Genomic DNA, 18,000 nt, shown 5'->3' on the forward strand with positions numbered 1-18,000 from the left:
CACAAAATGGTCCAAATACCAATTAATTCTCGCTGATTTATGAAACAAAGAACTTGCACATACCACTTCATTTAATTTAACAAATTTATTTATTTTTACATGTTTATTTTGTTATTTCATAGTTCATGTTATTAGTATTCCTTAATACTATTTACAATATTATTATTAGCATACTTGTTTTAGCATATTACAGTGAGTTTAAATAAATAAAGTTAAAGTAATGTTTGAATCAAATAATATGACCTCTTGTTAAATACAACTTCTCTAGACATTCCTCTATTGTTTTATCACTAAATTATCTTTTAGATAAACATGTGCAATTGTATTCTCTATCTTATATACATATATCTATATATAAATAAATAAATAATCTCAATTTATTTAACATCCAAAGACTTGAGTTATTCTAATTATAATTTAAAATTATTACAGTGTTCATTGCATCGTAAATTTTTAAGATAGCATATACTGCATATACGTGCCTACAATTTAAAATTTACATCTTAAAGAATCTAATTCTATTTGTGCAACCAATAGCTTTGTTACTTTCCTTTCAATATGTACCGTATATTGTTAGAATATTGTAATATCAAAATCATACACACACTATATTTATTTAGTAATATATAATTATGTTATTTTTCATTTATTTTAAATAACATTTCTGTTTATATTAATATAATCATAAGCATATATAGTACTAAATATATTTTTGAGTTGTATTACAAATAGTAGATGATTTATTAATTCATTTATTTATTTAACTATATTTGGTAAGTAATTTATTTGTATTTGGTGGTTTTGTGGATATAATACACTCACGGATTATTAGAGACAACGACTAACGAAGAAACGACTCGTTAGCATATCAGATTCATTGGATGAAATCTTCAATCAAGGTAAGGGATGAGATGAGGTTCAATTTTTTGAGTATAAAATAACGTGAGATGAACGGGAATATTGAACTTCCCAGATGTTCATTCGGGGCTAACTACGTACGGTTGAGCCCTATTGAGTAATAATAATTAATTAATAATATATGAATGGTAATAGTGAGGACTAAAATATAATTTAGAAACCTATAGAATTGTTGTGAATTAATTTATATTAAGATTGCGTGTTATTTGATTTTATGAGACCTATACTATTTGTTATTGTATGAATGATATGCACTTGAGTGTTTTTGTTACTTGATTGAATTTGTGATATTACTTGAATGTGCCACCGGTTTGATCTTTCATTTTGTGATTGATAAGACTAGATTATGCATTGTAAGTAGTTTATACCAAAATATTGATATTTTATTGTGATTGACTGATATACATATATAATGATGAATGTTGTGAAGTATAGAGTATAGGACATGCATAGCACAAATTTATAGAGATACTTGCAGGAAACAAATCTTGCAAAACACCAAAATATCAATAAATGTAATCACTCAATATTCAATGGAATTTTAAATAAATAAAAATAGAGAAATCCAATAAAACAAAAACTAGTGATCTAGTGGTACATGACTGCATATTAATGTAGAGACCCGAGTTCAATTCCTAACTAGTGTACAATTACAAAGCAATGATGAATTCGCTTGTGATGGTGGGTCCATCACTACCCGAACTATGGGATGTAAATAAGCGTATTTGAGCTCCTTTTAGATTGTTTAATAAAGGAAATTAAGAGACCAATTCAAACAAGAAATACAATATAGATTATGATTTTTTCTACCGACTAGACATTAACCATTTACAATGCGATACGGCAATTCTCGACAACACCCTTTTCGATGAAAAGCAAATGAAAAATCATAGGAGTAAAGAAAAGGAAAATCTACATTTTTTTTGCACTATTCGTAATTTTTTTAATGCTTTTTAAGTTGTTTTGAATATACACCTCATCATCTATGAGTGGCCAGTGAAATATTGTTGAGGATGAATTGTTCATGATAAACCTAAGTTTTAATCCAAACTAGAAAAACCATTGGCAAGACATTGCATACTTTATGGTCGAACTCCGATATATAAATGTTCGTTTCCATCTTGCCTCAAGGAGTTAAAAAAAAAGATACTCTATCTTAATTTCTTCACTTAAATTCTCGTGACAACATCTTCCACTTATGTGTTGCCCAAAAAGAGTTATCTGAAATAATCAAACAGTAATTTTAAGACCAAATTCCTCCATAAAGGAAAATTCTTGTAAACTAGTTGCAACAAAAACAGTTCAAGGGGATAATAAATAAGTTAAAAATGTTTCACACATATTCAGACACATCTTCCGAGACACCGTATACTATCTATACACATTAGGTATTTTAATTAAATCAATGTAGGTGGTAAACATCATATCCTTAAAAAGTAAAAGTTTATAGAGATACTTGCTGGAAACAAATATTGCAAAACACCAAAATATCAATAAACGTAATCGCTCAATATTCATTTTCATTTTAAATAAATAAAACTATAGAAATCTAATAAAACATACACTAGTTGTCTAGTGGTACATAACTGCATATTAATGTAGAGACCCGAGTTCGATTCCTAACTAGTGTATAATTACAAAGCAATGATGAATTCGCTTGTGACGGTGGGTCCTTCACTACCTGAACTATGGGATGTAAATAAGTGTATTTGAGCTCCTTTTAGATTATTTACCGACAACACCCTTTTCGCTAAAAAGAAAATGAAAAATCATAAGAGTAAAGAAAAGGAAAATCTACAGTTTTTTGTACTATTCGTAAATTTTTTATCGCTCAATATTCATTGGCATTTTAAATAAATAAAACTATAGAAATCAAATAAAACATACACTAGTGGTCTAGTGGTACATAACTGCATATTAATGTAGAGACCCGAGTTCGATTCATAACTAGTGTAATTACAAAGCAATGATGAATTCGCTTGTGATGGTGGGTCCTTCACTACCCAAACTATGGGATGTAAATAAGCGTATTTGAGCTCCTTTTAAGATTATTTACCGACAACACCCTTTTCGCTGAAAAGCAAATGAAAAATTATAAGAGTAAAGAAAAGGATTCGTAAATTTTTTTAAACCTTTTTAAGTTGTATTAAATATACACCTCATCATCTATGAGTGGCTAGTGAAATATTGTTGAGGACAAATTGTTCAAGATTAACCTAAGTTTTAATCCAAACTAGAAAAACCATTGGTCATACATTACATACTTTATGGTCGAATTCCGATATATAAATGTTTGTTTTCCTCGTGCGTCAAAGAGTTCCAAAACAAAGATACTTTATCTTAATTTCGTCACTTAAATTCTCGTGACAACATCTTCCACTTATGTGTTGTCAAAAAAGAGTTTTCTGAAATAATCAAATAGTAATTTTATAGACTCACACATCACTATAATTAATCACACATCATCATCATCATCATATAAACTCATCACAAATTTATACAATCGCTATCATCAATCATACAGCAACACATATATTCATCACAAATTTATCACATCACCATTATTAATCATACATTATCATCATTACATAAAATTATTACAACACATATATTTTTATTATAAAATCATTTAAACTCATCTAATCAAACATATGCATAAAATTAATTCAACAACCAATATCACAATAATATCAAACACCACACATTTAAAGAAACTAAATCAAATATGACAATAATATCAAATGCCACACATTTAACGAAATTAAATCAAATATCACAATAAAATTAAATACCACGCATTTAACGAATCAATCAACACCTTATAATTATTTCTATTCAAATTATAATCTTACAATTTCCATTTTGCACATTAATTAATTTATTACTTGAAGGGCTACTGGCATACGTAACGATCCCAGGATGAATCGTTGGGAAATACGGTTTTCCAGTTCATCTCACAATATATTATACTCATGAATTCAAACGCTCTCTCACCCCTTACCTTATTTCGACGCTTTCACACACAAATATGATTCCACAAGAAAATAACCTTTGGTTTTTGACTCTTTGTCCTTCAATCGATCTAACTCGACAGTTTATGGGTAAATGTTAAAAATAGATTATGAAAAGACAATCTAAAAATTAATTTCGAAATTTTGTCAAGGAAACTTACCATAAATCAGAAAACAAATCAGTGGATAAAATAGCCATTTTTCACACGATTGTTTTGGTGTTGGTTTCATTCAAAATCTGACTTACGGTGAAGAAGAACGGTTCAAACTAAGGAATTTTATAAATGGAGAAGTCGAGTATTTTAGAGAGAAATTTGGATGGTTAAAAATATGAGGAAGTGTGTTTATTTGACTACCTAAATGAATAAAACAACATACTGAAATTTGGATGAGAACGAAAAAACGTTTTTAGAAGAGTTAACGATCGTAGGTGTCAAACTATAGGTTGTTGTTGTATTTCTCTTTGGTTTTACGGCCGCCGTCCAACTCCCTTCCTATTTTTTTTGTTTTATTTTATTAACAATTAGGGTTCAAAATTACACTAAAATACTATTATTTTTAAAAAAATATATCAAATAATAAAATATAATATTTATTAGTTATATCGCTCATGTAATCTAATATTTATAAAACTAGCACATCATAGAATTCACCTATAAAACAAAAAAATTTCAGAAAATTTATCATCATATATTCTAAAATAATTTTAATATTAAATTAATTATTCAAAATCGTTTATTATAAAATTTAGGGTGTTACAAACATCATATCCTTAAAAAGTAAAAATTTATATAGATACTTGTAGGAAACAAATCTTGCAAAACACCAAAATATCAATAAACGTAATCGCTCAATATTCAATGGCATTTTAAATAAATAAAACTAGAGAAATCAAATAAAACAAACACTAGTGGTCTAGTGGTACATAACTGCATATTAATGTAGAGACCCGAGTTCAATTCCTAACTAGTGTACAATTACAAAGCAATGATGAATTCGCTTGTGATGGTGTGTCCATCACTACCCGAACTATGGGATGTAAATAAGCGTATTTGAGCTCCTTTTAGATTGTTTAATAAAGGAAATTAAGAGACCAACTCAAACAAGAAATTCAATATAGATTACGATTGTTTCTATCGAGTAGACATTAACCACTTACAATGCGATATGACTATTACCGACAACACCCTTTTCGATGAAAAGAAAATGAAAAATCATAGGTGTAAAGAAAAGGGAAATCTACATTTTTTTGTAATTTTTTTAATGCTTTTTAAGTTTTTTTTAATATACACCTCATCATCTATGAGTGGCCAGTGAAATATTGTTGAGGACGAATTGTTCGTGATAAACCTAAGTTTTAATCCAAACTAGAAAAACCATTGGCAAGACATTGCATACTTTATGGTCGAACTCCGATATATAAATGTTCGTTTCCATCTTGCCTCAAGGAGTTAAAAAAAAAAAGATACTCTAACTTAATTTCTTCACTTAAATTCTCGTGACAACATCTTCCACTTATGTGTTGCCCAAAAAGAGTTATCTGAAATAATCAAACAGTAATTTTAAGACCAAATTCCTCCATAAAGGAAAATTCTTGTAAACTAGTTGCAACAAAAACAGTTCAAGGGGATAATAAATAAGTTAAAAATGTTTCACACATATTCAGACACATCTTCCGAGACACCGTATACTATCTATACACATTAGGTATTTTAATTAAATCAATGTAGGTGGTAAACATCATATCCTTAAAAAGTAAAAGTTTATAGAGATACTTGCTGGAAACAAATATTGCAGAACACCAAAATATCAATAAACGTAATCGCTCAATATTCATTTTCATTTTAAATAAATAAAACTATAGAAATCTAATAAAACATACACTAGTTGTCTAGTGGTACGTAACTGCATATTAATGTAGAGACCCGAGTTCGATTCCTAACTAGTGTATAATTACAAAGCAATGATGAATTCGCTTGTGACGGTGGGTCCTTCACTACCTGAACTATGGGATGTAAATAAGTGTATTTGAGCTCCTTTTAGATTATTTACCGACAACACCCTTTTCGCTAAAAAGAAAATGAAAAATCATAAGAGTAAAGAAAAGGAAAATCTACAGTTTTTTGTACTATTCGTAAATTTTTTAATGCTTTTTAAGTTGTATTAAATATACACCTCATCAGTCAAGGAAACTTACCATAAATCAGAAAACAAAACAATGGATAAAATAGCCATTTTTCACACAATCGTTTTGGAGTTGGTTTCACTCAAATCGAACTTACGGTGAAGAAGAACGGTTCAAACTAAGGAATTTTATAAACGGAGAAGTCGAGTATTTTAGAGAGAAATTTGGATGGTTAAAAATCGGAGGAAGTATGTTTATTTGACTACCTAAATGAATAAAACGACATACTGAAATTTGGACGAGAACGGAGAAACTTTTTTAGAACAATTATCGATCTTCGTTGTCAAACTATAGGTTGTTGTTGTGTTTCTTTTTGGTTTTATGGCCGCTGTCAAACTCCTTTCATTTTTTTATTTTATTTTATTAACAATTAGGGTTCACACATGGGTCAAACCCATTGGTCTCTTTTTAGATTTTACTAGTTTGATTTTATTTTATTTTTTTAAACACAATTTCATTAATAAAACATTATTAATATTTCAAAACTTATTATCGAAACTCTTACCTTCAAAATAATCTCTACAATTATACTTATTTCTCAAAATACTCACATTATAATAATACTAACATATTAGAAAATAGTCAAAATTATAAAATACATAAATATAACAACAATATTTTATATTAAATACTAAATCATAATAAATATATATAAAATCACAATATCATAACAAGTATATAAAAATAAACGAAATCATACACAATATCCATTCTATCTCAAGATAATTATTTATAAAAAAAAAACTAAAAATAGAATATAGTTATAAATAATTGAAATATAACTACGTGCATACTTAACATCAGTCAAGCGCACATAAAAGTATTACATTAATTGGGTATACGTATATACACGTAAAATCGCATAAAATATTTTTCTTTGACAGATATGTATTACACTAAAATATTGTTATTTTTTAAAAAATATATCAAATAATAAATTATATCAAATAATAAAATATAATATTTATTATTTATATCGCTCATGTAATCTAACATTTATAAAACTAGCACATCCTAGAATTCACCTAAAACTAGCACATCATATATTCTAAAATAATTTTAATATTAAATTAATTATTTAGATATTAAAAGTTTATAGAGATACTTGCAGGAAACAAATATTGCAAAACACCAAAATATCAATAAACGTAATCGCTCAATATTCGTTGGCATTTTAAATAAATAAAACTAGAGAAATCAAATAAAACAAACACTAGTGGTCTAGTGGTACATAACTGCATATTAATGTAGAGACCCGAGTTTGATTCCTAACAAGTGTACAATTACAAAGCAATGATGAATTCGCTTGTGAAGGTGGGTTCATCACTACCCGAACTATGGGATGTAAATAAGTGTATTTGAGCTCCTTTTAGATTATTTAAAGGAAATTCAGAGATCAACTCAAAAGAAAAATCATAGGAATAATGAAAAGATTTATTCGTAATTTTTTTTAACGCTTTTTAAGTTGTATTAAATATACAAATCATCAACTATGAGTGCTAGTGAAAAATTGTTGAGGACAAATTGTTCAAGATAAACCTAAGTTTTAATCATAACTAGAAAAATCATTGGCCAGACATTACATACTTTATGGTCGAACTCCGATATATAAATGTTTGTTTCCCTCGTGCATCAAAGAGTTTAAAAAAAAGATATTTTATCATATAGTAAGTTTAAGACAAAATTCCTCATTAAAGTAGAATTCTTGTAAACTAGTTGCAACAAAAATAGTTCAAGGGGATAGTAAATAAGTTAAAAAGGCACCACACATATCCAGACACATCCTCCGAGATACCATATACTATGTATACACATTGTGACACTCTAAACCCCCAAATCACATATATAATAATTTATACTAGATTTTTTTTAGTAAAATTCGCAGCGGATAAAGAAAATTTATTTACAAGGAAATAAAAAGTTTTGTAACTAATTTAGTATATCACGTTTCTCAAAGAACATATGGAACAATTCAAAGTTTATTACTCAATTAAAACAATTTTATCTCAATGAATTTGATTTAACTATAAATTTTTATTTTTATTCCAAAAACTTACTAGTACTAGGGTTTTCATATAAAAAGTCATTTGTAATTACATAACTAAAATATAAAATTACAACTCTAAATTCCCGGTATCACCTATAAGAGCGAGGTTTCTCCCAAATTTGAACTTCAAAACTCATTAACTTGTAATAACTTCGATTTCGCAAACGCGGGGCAAAACCAGTCAAACACAAACAACGAAGGAGGTGAGTTTTGAAATCGTGTTAATAGTATAATATAAGTAAGCAGAACACGCAAACAATCATAATACATTGTATCATAACACAAAATTCTTCAAGGAAAAACATCACATTACAAAGTTAAAACCACTCAAGTAAAATTAATGCATTTCACTATAACGTAAAATCATCGAAGAGAAATTATTATCACACATGATACCTATTAATCACAACAAAACAATCACAAGAAAATGCAAAGCATGAACTTATATTCTACTTCACAATGTGGTACAATTCTAACTCTGAAGTACTTGGTTTGGAGGCTTGATACTATGCCACCCTCCCGATGCACGGACAATTCAAATTGGCCCTGTCCTCATAGTCCCTCAACTCAACCCGAGACATATATACGCGACAGTCAAGGTATAAGTGTGTTGCATGGTAGCTCCCGACATTTGGAGTGCTACCTCCAAGTCACCTAGGAATTCCCCACACGAATACCTCCAAGGTCTAACAGTCTTTCCTTAAGGCTCAACAGTAGACCGCCATGATCAGGCTCATTCAGTTGTACTTCCCTGGAATCACTAGGCTTGTGAGGCCCTACCTATATGATGACAAAATAATCTCCACTTCACAAATTCTCAAAATTTATTTTCTCCCCTCGTTAGCTTAGACTACTCCATTAAGAGCATCATCTTTATAAATCATCACTATTTCATCAATTATGGGGTACTTCAATATTCTCATCACAATTTTATAACATCATTAATTATACATAATCATAATCGTCATATAAAGTCATCACAATTTTATAACATCACTAATCATACATAATCATATATATGTTGTTTTACCTTTTTAGAAACTTTTCTCTAAAATACTCATTTTAACATAATATTATTCATCCTTAACATCGATAAACTAAAATCCTCATATTCAAAATAATAAATATAGTTATTACTATAATATTTTTCAAAATAATCACATAAAATTACATCATCTTTATAAAATAGTTGAATTGATAAAATAAATAAATATAACATCAACAATTTATATTACTTACAAAATCAAAATAAATATGTATAAAATCCTCATGTGATAGCAACTATATAAAAATAAAGGAAATCAATATTAAAATTACTAATATATCAAGATAATTATTTGTAAAATATAATTAAATAATTAAATATAATTATGTGCACACTTAACATCAGTCAAACATACGAGAAAATATCACATTAACTACACACACACGTATACATGTAGAGTCTTCTAAAATCTTATTCTTTAAAATATTTACACTAAAATACTATTATTTATAGAAAAATATATAATAGAAATCACTCATATGATGAAAGTTAGTTACAAGATTTATACACATATATTCTAAAATAGTTTTAACACCAAATTAATTATCTAAAATCCTATTTCATGAAGAATATATTTATTATAAAATTTAGGGTGTTACACACATTAGGTATTTTAATTAATTCAATGTAGATGGTAAATATCATATCCTTAAAAATTAAAATTTATAGAGATACTTGCAGGAAACAAATCTTGCAAAACAACAAAATATCAAAACACGTAATCGTTCAATATTAATTGGCATTTTAAATAAATAAAATTAGAGAAATCAAATAAAACAAACACTAGTGTTCTAGTGGTACATAACTGCATATTAATGTAGAGACCCGAGTTTGATTCCTAACTAGTGTACAATTACAAAGCAATGACGAATTCGCTTATGATATTGGGTCCATCACAACCCGGACTATGGAATGTAAATAAGCGTATTTGAGCTCCTTTAAGATTATTTAATAAAGGAAATTAAGAGGCCAACTCAAACTATGACACCCTAAACCCCAATAAATTTTTTTTTTAAAACATTGAAATTCTTCAAACAAATAATATACAAACTCTCGAATATATATATATTTTTTGGTAAAGAGTATCAAGTAATCATAAACATGTCACATAAATCCAATTTTCCATCAACTTAATGACATCGAAATCATAATATCAGACAACAAAATCCTTTTGAAGTACACATACATAAGTTTAATGACAGACATAAATATGGTCCCAACCCGATGTCACTATTAGAGCGGGAATCCCCAAAAATAAAATACGTTCGAAATAACGCTAACAAAAGATAGATAGTAAAAGTCTTCAAGATAAGACGGCTTCCTACACTTCAAAAGTATTAGTCTTCACCTACAGCTTGCTGCTCCTCTATGTCCATCGCAAACGCAAAACACAAACAACGAGGGGTGGGTATCGAAATTATGTAACAGTATAAAATACACGAGGAGAATACGCAAGCAATCAAATTAGCACATCCTCAAAAGCAGTGAAGTGTATAATATCTACAGTTTATCAAATTCATTCACAATAAGATAATCACAAGGACGTAATGCTATGCATGTCCTATATTCTATACTTCATCATTTGGTACCATTCTACTCTGAAGTACTTGGTTATGAGGCCTGATACTATGCCACTACAAGACTGGACGGACAATTCATGAATGGGGAAGTCCTCATATATCCCCTCAACTCAACGCGAGACACATATACGCGACAATCGGGGTACTCTTGTGTTTCACGGTAGCTCCCGGCCTTAGGGAATAACCCACTAATCCACTTAGGAATTCCCCACTAGAGGTACCCCCAAGGTCTATCAGTCTTACCTTACAGTTTGACAGTAGCCCTCCACGATCAGGCTCATTCAGTTGTACTTCCCTGAATCACTAGGTTTGTCAAACCCTCCCTATATGATGACAAAATAGTTCTAACTCCAAAATCACAACTCAGTAAATTTCATTTTGACTTCACATCATTCATCATTATATATGTTTATTAGTCAATTACAATAAAATCCAATATTTTTGTTTGCACTACTCACTATGCATCATCCAGTCTTATCAGTCACAAAATAAAAGATCAAACAGGTGGTACATTCATGTAATATCACAATTTCATTCAAGTAGTAAGAACACTCCAGAACTTATCATTCACACAGTAACAATCAACATAATATTCATAAAATCAGACGGCATGCAATCTTGATATAAATAAATTCACGGCAATTCTAGAGGTTGCTAAATTATATTTTAGTCCTCACTATTACCATTCACATTTTATTAATTAATTATTATTACTCAATAGGGCTCAACTGTACGTAGTAAGCCCCGAATAAACATCTGAAAATTTCAGCATTCTCGTTCATCTAACGTTATTTTATACTCATAAAATCGAACCTCATCTCACCCCTTACCTTGGCTGAAGATTTTTCCCAACGAAACTGATCCGCTGATTTAATGTGTCGCGTCTTCGCCAACCACCGTCTCTAACAGTCCATGAGCGAGAATAAATCAACACAATCACCAACTACAAATTAGTTACTTGCTCCAAATGGTAATTAATTAATTTATTAATAATACATTGATAATTTATCTGCTATTGTAATAAAATTCAAAAATATATTTAATACCGTTAAACACATATATTACTATAATCAAATTTTATTTATCAAATTCACTATCCTAAAATAATTAACAAATTCACTCCTAAAATAATTATATTTTTCCTCCAGAATTCAAAAAAAAAATAGCCTATAATACTAATCATGATAATCAATTTGAATTATAGGTCATTGATTGTTGTTCTTGTGTGCCAATTTCCACAGTATGACTCATTCTAATTATCCCTCAAAATTCATATGTATGACTCATCCTACTTATCCCTAAAAATTCAGACGTATGGCTCATCCTAATTATCTCTCAAATATCATATGTATTTGTTGAAATCAAATAGATGAAGTTTACCCACGTACCTGATTGCAAATAGGAAGCGGCTGGTGTGACACCCTAAACCCCAAAATAACATTTATAATAATATATACTAAATTATTTCAAGAAAACTTGCAGCGGATAAAGAAAACATGTTAAAGAGAATAAAAACTTTAATATCTAATTTAGGATATCACGTTTCTCTAAATACATCTGTAACAATTCAACTTTGTTTTTTTTCTTTCAATTATAATAATACAATATCAATGAACTTGATTTAACTATAATTTCTTGATTTAATTCCCGAGACTTACTCGTACTAAGTTTTCATATAAAAAGTCATTTGTAATAACATAAGTAAAATACACATTACAACTCTTAATTCCCGGGATCACCTATCAGAGCGGGGTTTCTCCCAAACTTGAACTTCGAGACTCATTAACCTGTAACAACTGCAATTTCACAAACGCAGGGCAAAGCCAATCAAACACAAACAACGAAGCAGGTGAGTTTTGAAATCATGTTGATAGTATAATATAAATAAGAGGAACACACAATTAATCATCAATAAACTGTATCATTACACAAACATTCTTCAAGGAAAAATATCACACTATATAGTCAAAGTCAAAGAAAATCAATACACTTCGCTGTAACATCAAATCATCACATAAATTATTACCAAACATAATACATATTAATCAAAACAAAAAAATCACAAGAAAATGCAATGTTATGCATGATCTTAGACTCTACTTCACAATGTGGTACCATTTTAACTCTGAAGTACTTGGTTACGAGGTTTGATACTATGCCACCATCCCGGTGGACGGACAATTCAAATTGGCCCTGTCCTCATAGATCCCCTCAACTCAACCCGAGACACATATACGTGACAGTGGAGGTAAACGTGTGTTGCATGGTAGCTCCCGACATTTGGAGTGCTACCTCCAAGTCACCTAGGAATTCCCCACCCGAATACCTCCAAGGTCTAACAATCTTGCCTTAAGGCTCAATAGTAAACCGCCAGGATCAGGCTCATTCAGTTGTACTTCCCCGAAATCACTAGGCTTGTCAGACCCTACCTATATGATGACAAAATAATCTTCACTTCACAAATTCTCAATATTTATTTTCTCCCCTCGTTGGCCTATGATACTCCATTAAGACCGTCGTCTCAAACACAAATTGGAATAAAAATTATTTCACCAACTATGGGGTTACTTCAATATTCTCATCACAAATTCACAATATCACTATCATTAATCATATATCATTACATAAACTCAACACAATTTTATAGAATCACTATCATAAATCAAACATCATCATTATTATTATCACAAATTTATATCATAAATCACACATCATCATCAATTAAACTTACATTATACACTGCATTGACATAAACTCATTTAATCAAACATGTGCACCAAATTCATTTGAAATCAAATATCACAATGATATCAAATATCACAATAATATCAAATATCACAATAATGTTAAATATCTCAATAATATCAAATATCACACATTTAACGAAATTAAATCAATCAACACCTTATAAATATTTCTATTCCAAATTTAAATCTCACAATTTCCATTTTGCATATTAATTAATTTATCACTCAAAGAGCTATTGTCGTACGTAGCGAGCCCCGAATGAATCGTTGGGAAATAAGGTTTTCCTGTTCATCTCACAATATATTATACTCATGAATTCAAATGCTCTCTCACCCCTTACCATATTTCGACGCTTTATCAAACCCAGAAATCAATGAGAATTTTAACCTGCAGATCGACAACGTCCAGCGAGCAAGTCCGAATAATCGACGAGTTGACAAAATCGTTGAGACATGACTGATAAATTATACGGAGCATAAAAATAAATGTTAAATAACTATGAAAAAAAACGATGAAAAAAAACTGCAGAAAATGTCTCACCGACTCATCGAAGCGCCTGGAAGGGTCCGACGTCAAATTCACCGAAAAATACAAATGAGTAGTGCTTCTTGAAGGTTTCGACGAGGGGAATCCATAAACGATATCAGTTTTTTTGGGACGACAAACATGGTGATCAGGATCGATCAAAAACAACTCGCCCAAGGAAAGAAACACAGATGTTTCTGATTAAACGGAGTCACGATTGGTAAAATTGATGTCAAAAACGGATTCAGTGGCCGATTTTGTTTGGGATAGAGGTTGGGATCATTTCAAAATGGCAAGGAATTGTTGGGACGAATTTAAGAGGAAGATGGTGTTGATGCCATGGTGCGGCTGTCGTCTGCAGTTTTTCTGTTCTTTTTATTTTTAATTGCAGATTGAGGGGTGTAGATGGCAGATGTACAAGTGCATGAGTAAAACAGTTTGTAAGGCCCAACACAGAGGAGTCCAGTCTGAGGCAGAAATGGGGGTGTGATGAACAACTCGCATGTGTAGAAACGAAAAGCCCAATCTGTCCAATTTAATGTGCAGATGTAGAAAATAGAGGTGTAAAGAGTCGTCTTGTCCAAAAATTCAATTTATAGTATTTTTAAAAGTCCTTAATAAATAATTTATTTTATTGATCCACACTAAAAACTTTTTCTCCAAAACACTTATTTTGACATAATATTATTTTTTTTCTTTAACATAGATGAATCTAATTTTAACCAAAACTCTCATTCAAAATAATAACTATAAGTATTACTATAACATTTTTCAAAATAATAACATAAAAATACATCATCATACCATTATAACTGAATGAAAATAAAGAAACTCAATAGCAATGTTACTAACACTTCAAAATAATTATTTGTAAAATAAATAATTAAAATAGAATATATGTATAAAAAAAATTAAATATAATTATGTGCATACTTGACATTATTCAAACATACAAGAAAATATCGCATTAACTACGAACGCACGTATACACGTAGAATCACCTAAAATCTTATACCTTAAAATATGTACACTAAGATACTATTATTTATAAATAAAAAATATATAAAATAATAAAATATAATATTTGTTATTTATATCACTTACTTACTCAAATATGTACAGATAAATACATCATAGAAAATACACATATAAAGATAAATAATCCTAAAGATAATCAACATATATTCTAAAATAATTTTAGCACCAAATTAATTATCTATAATTCTATTTAATTAATAAAATAGTTTGTTATAAAATTTGAGGTGTTACAGTTGGTAGGGCTACCTTATGTTTTCTTCTAATATTCTATTAGCACGATCAGAAGCACACTATTCACCATTTGGAGGCAGATATATATATAATTTAAATAATTATATTTAATATTAATAATTCAAATAAATTATTAGGGTAAAAGAAAAAAAACACGTAGGAAATTATCACACTACAACAAATACACATATAATATAATTTATTATAATATTATTATTATATATTTATTAAAAATTTGGGGTGTTATATTTCTCCCCCTGTAAAAAATATTTCATCCTCAAAATTTACCAGGAGAAAACAGTTCGGGATAAGAGTCACGCATTTGACTTTCGACTTCCCACGTAACACTTTCAACAGTAGCACCTCCCCAGACAACCTTAACCAATGAGATTGTCTTACTCCTTAATTTCTTGATCTTTCGGTCCTCAATCCGCAAAGGTAAGGTCCCAAAAGTTAGATTCTCTTTTATTTGGACCTTGTCTGCCTCAAACACATGTGAAGGATCGAAAATGTACTTGCGAAGTTGAGACACGTGAAAGACACTATGAAGATTAGAAAGAGAAGGAGGTAACACAATCTGATATGCCACGTTACCGACACGTTTAAGAATCTGGTAAGGTCCTATAAACCGAGGAGTAAGCTTTCGCATTTTTAATGCCCGACCAACCCCAATTATTGGAGTAACTCTCAGAAATACATGATCACCTTCTTGAAATTCAAGGTTTTTCCTTCTTTTATCATGGTAACTCTTTTGCCTACTCTGAGATGTTCTCATCTTTTCCTGAATCATTTTTACTTTATCAGTAGTCTGTTGACCAATCTCAGGTCCTAACACAAGGTTATCACTTGTCTCAAACCAACACAGAGGGGCCCTACACCTTCTCCCATACAACGCCTCAAAAGGGGCCATTCCAATGCTAGAGTGGAAACTATTGTTATACGTAAACTCTATATGTGACACCCTAAACCCCAAAATAACATTTATAATAATATATACTAAATTATTTGAAGACATCATGCAGCGGAAAAAGAAAATCTGTTAATGAGAATAAAAACTTTAATATCTAATTTAGGATATCACGTTTCTCTAAATACACATGTAACAATTCAACTTTTTTTTTTTTTTCAATTAAAATAGTACAATATCAATGAACTTGATTCAACTAGAATTTCTTGATTTAATTCCCAAGACTTACTCGTACTAAGTTTTCATATAAAAAGTCATTTATAATAACATAAGTAAAATACACATTACAACTCTTAATTCCCGGTATCACCTATCAGAGCGGGGTTTCTCCCAAACTTGAACTTTGAGACTCATTAACCTCTAATAACTGCAATTTTGCAAACGCAGGGCCAATCCAGTCAAACACAAACAACGAAGGAGGTGAGTTTTGAAATCATGTTGATAGTATAATATAAATAAGATGAACACGCAATTAATCATCAATAAACCGTATCATTACACAAACATTCTTCAAGGAAAAACATCACATTATATAGTCAAAATCAAAGAAAATCAATACACTTCACTGTAACATCAAATCATCGCATAAATTATTATCACACATAATACATAGTAATCACAACAAAACAATCACAAGAAAATGCAATGCTATGCATGAGCTTAGACTCTACTTCACAATGTGGTACCATTCTAACTCTGAAGTACTTGGTTAGGAGGCTTGATACTATGCCACCATCTCGGTGGACGGACAATTCAAATTGGCCCTGTCCTCATAGATCCCCTCAACTCAACCCGAGACACATATACGTGACAGTCGAGGTAAACGTGTGTGTGTGGTAGCTTCCGACATTTGGAGTGCTACCTCCAAGTCACCTAGGAATTCTCCACCCGAATACATCCAAGGTTTAACAATCTTGCCTTAAGGCTCGACAGCAGACCGCCACGATAAGGCTCATTCAGTTGTACTTCCCCGAAATCACTAGGCTTGTTAGGCCCTACCTATATGATGACAAAATAATCTCCACTTCACAAATTCTCAACATTTATTTTCTCCGCTCTTTGGTATATGATACTCCATTAATACCGTCATCTCAGACACAAATTGAAATCACAATATTCTCATCACAATTTATAACATCACTATAATTAGTCACACATCATCATCATCATCACATAAGCGCTTCACAATTTATAGAATCACTATCATCAATCATACAGCAAAACATATATTCATCACAAATTTATCAAACCATCATTATTAAGCATACATTATCATCATTACATATAATTATCACAACACATCTATTTTTTATTATAACATCATTTAAACTCATCTAATCAAACATATGCATAAAATTAATTCAACAACCAATATCACACACCAAACATTTAACGAAATTAAATCAAATATCACAATAATATCAAATGCCACACATTTAACGAAATTAAATCAAATATCACAATAATATCAAATGCCACACATTTAACGAAATTAAATCAAATATCACAATAATATCAAATGCCACACATTCAAACAAATTAAATCAATCAACACCCTACAAATATTTCTATTCTATATTTTAATCTCACAATTTCCCTATTTTCACATTAATTAATTTATCCCTCAAAGGGCTACTGCCATACGTAGCGAGCCCCGGATGAATCGTTGGGAAATACGGTTTTCCCGTTCATCTCACAATATATT

General features: G+C 30.0%; 2 pseudogenes; both read left to right on the forward strand.

The window, feature by feature from the left end:
• The first annotated feature begins 1,573 nt into the window (after positions 1–1,573).
• On the forward strand, positions 1,574–1,651 carry LOC113784384 (small nucleolar RNA snoR114; annotated as a pseudogene).
• A 5,751-nt stretch (positions 1,652–7,402) lies between these two features.
• Positions 7,403–7,480, forward strand: LOC113784380 (small nucleolar RNA snoR114; annotated as a pseudogene).
• Positions 7,481–18,000: the final 10,520 nt, after the last annotated feature.

The sequence above is a fragment of the Cicer arietinum genome, chromosome 3 (assembly GCF_000331145.2).
Source record: "Cicer arietinum cultivar CDC Frontier isolate Library 1 chromosome 3, Cicar.CDCFrontier_v2.0, whole genome shotgun sequence".
NCBI classification, from domain to species: domain Eukaryota; kingdom Viridiplantae; phylum Streptophyta; class Magnoliopsida; order Fabales; family Fabaceae; genus Cicer; species Cicer arietinum.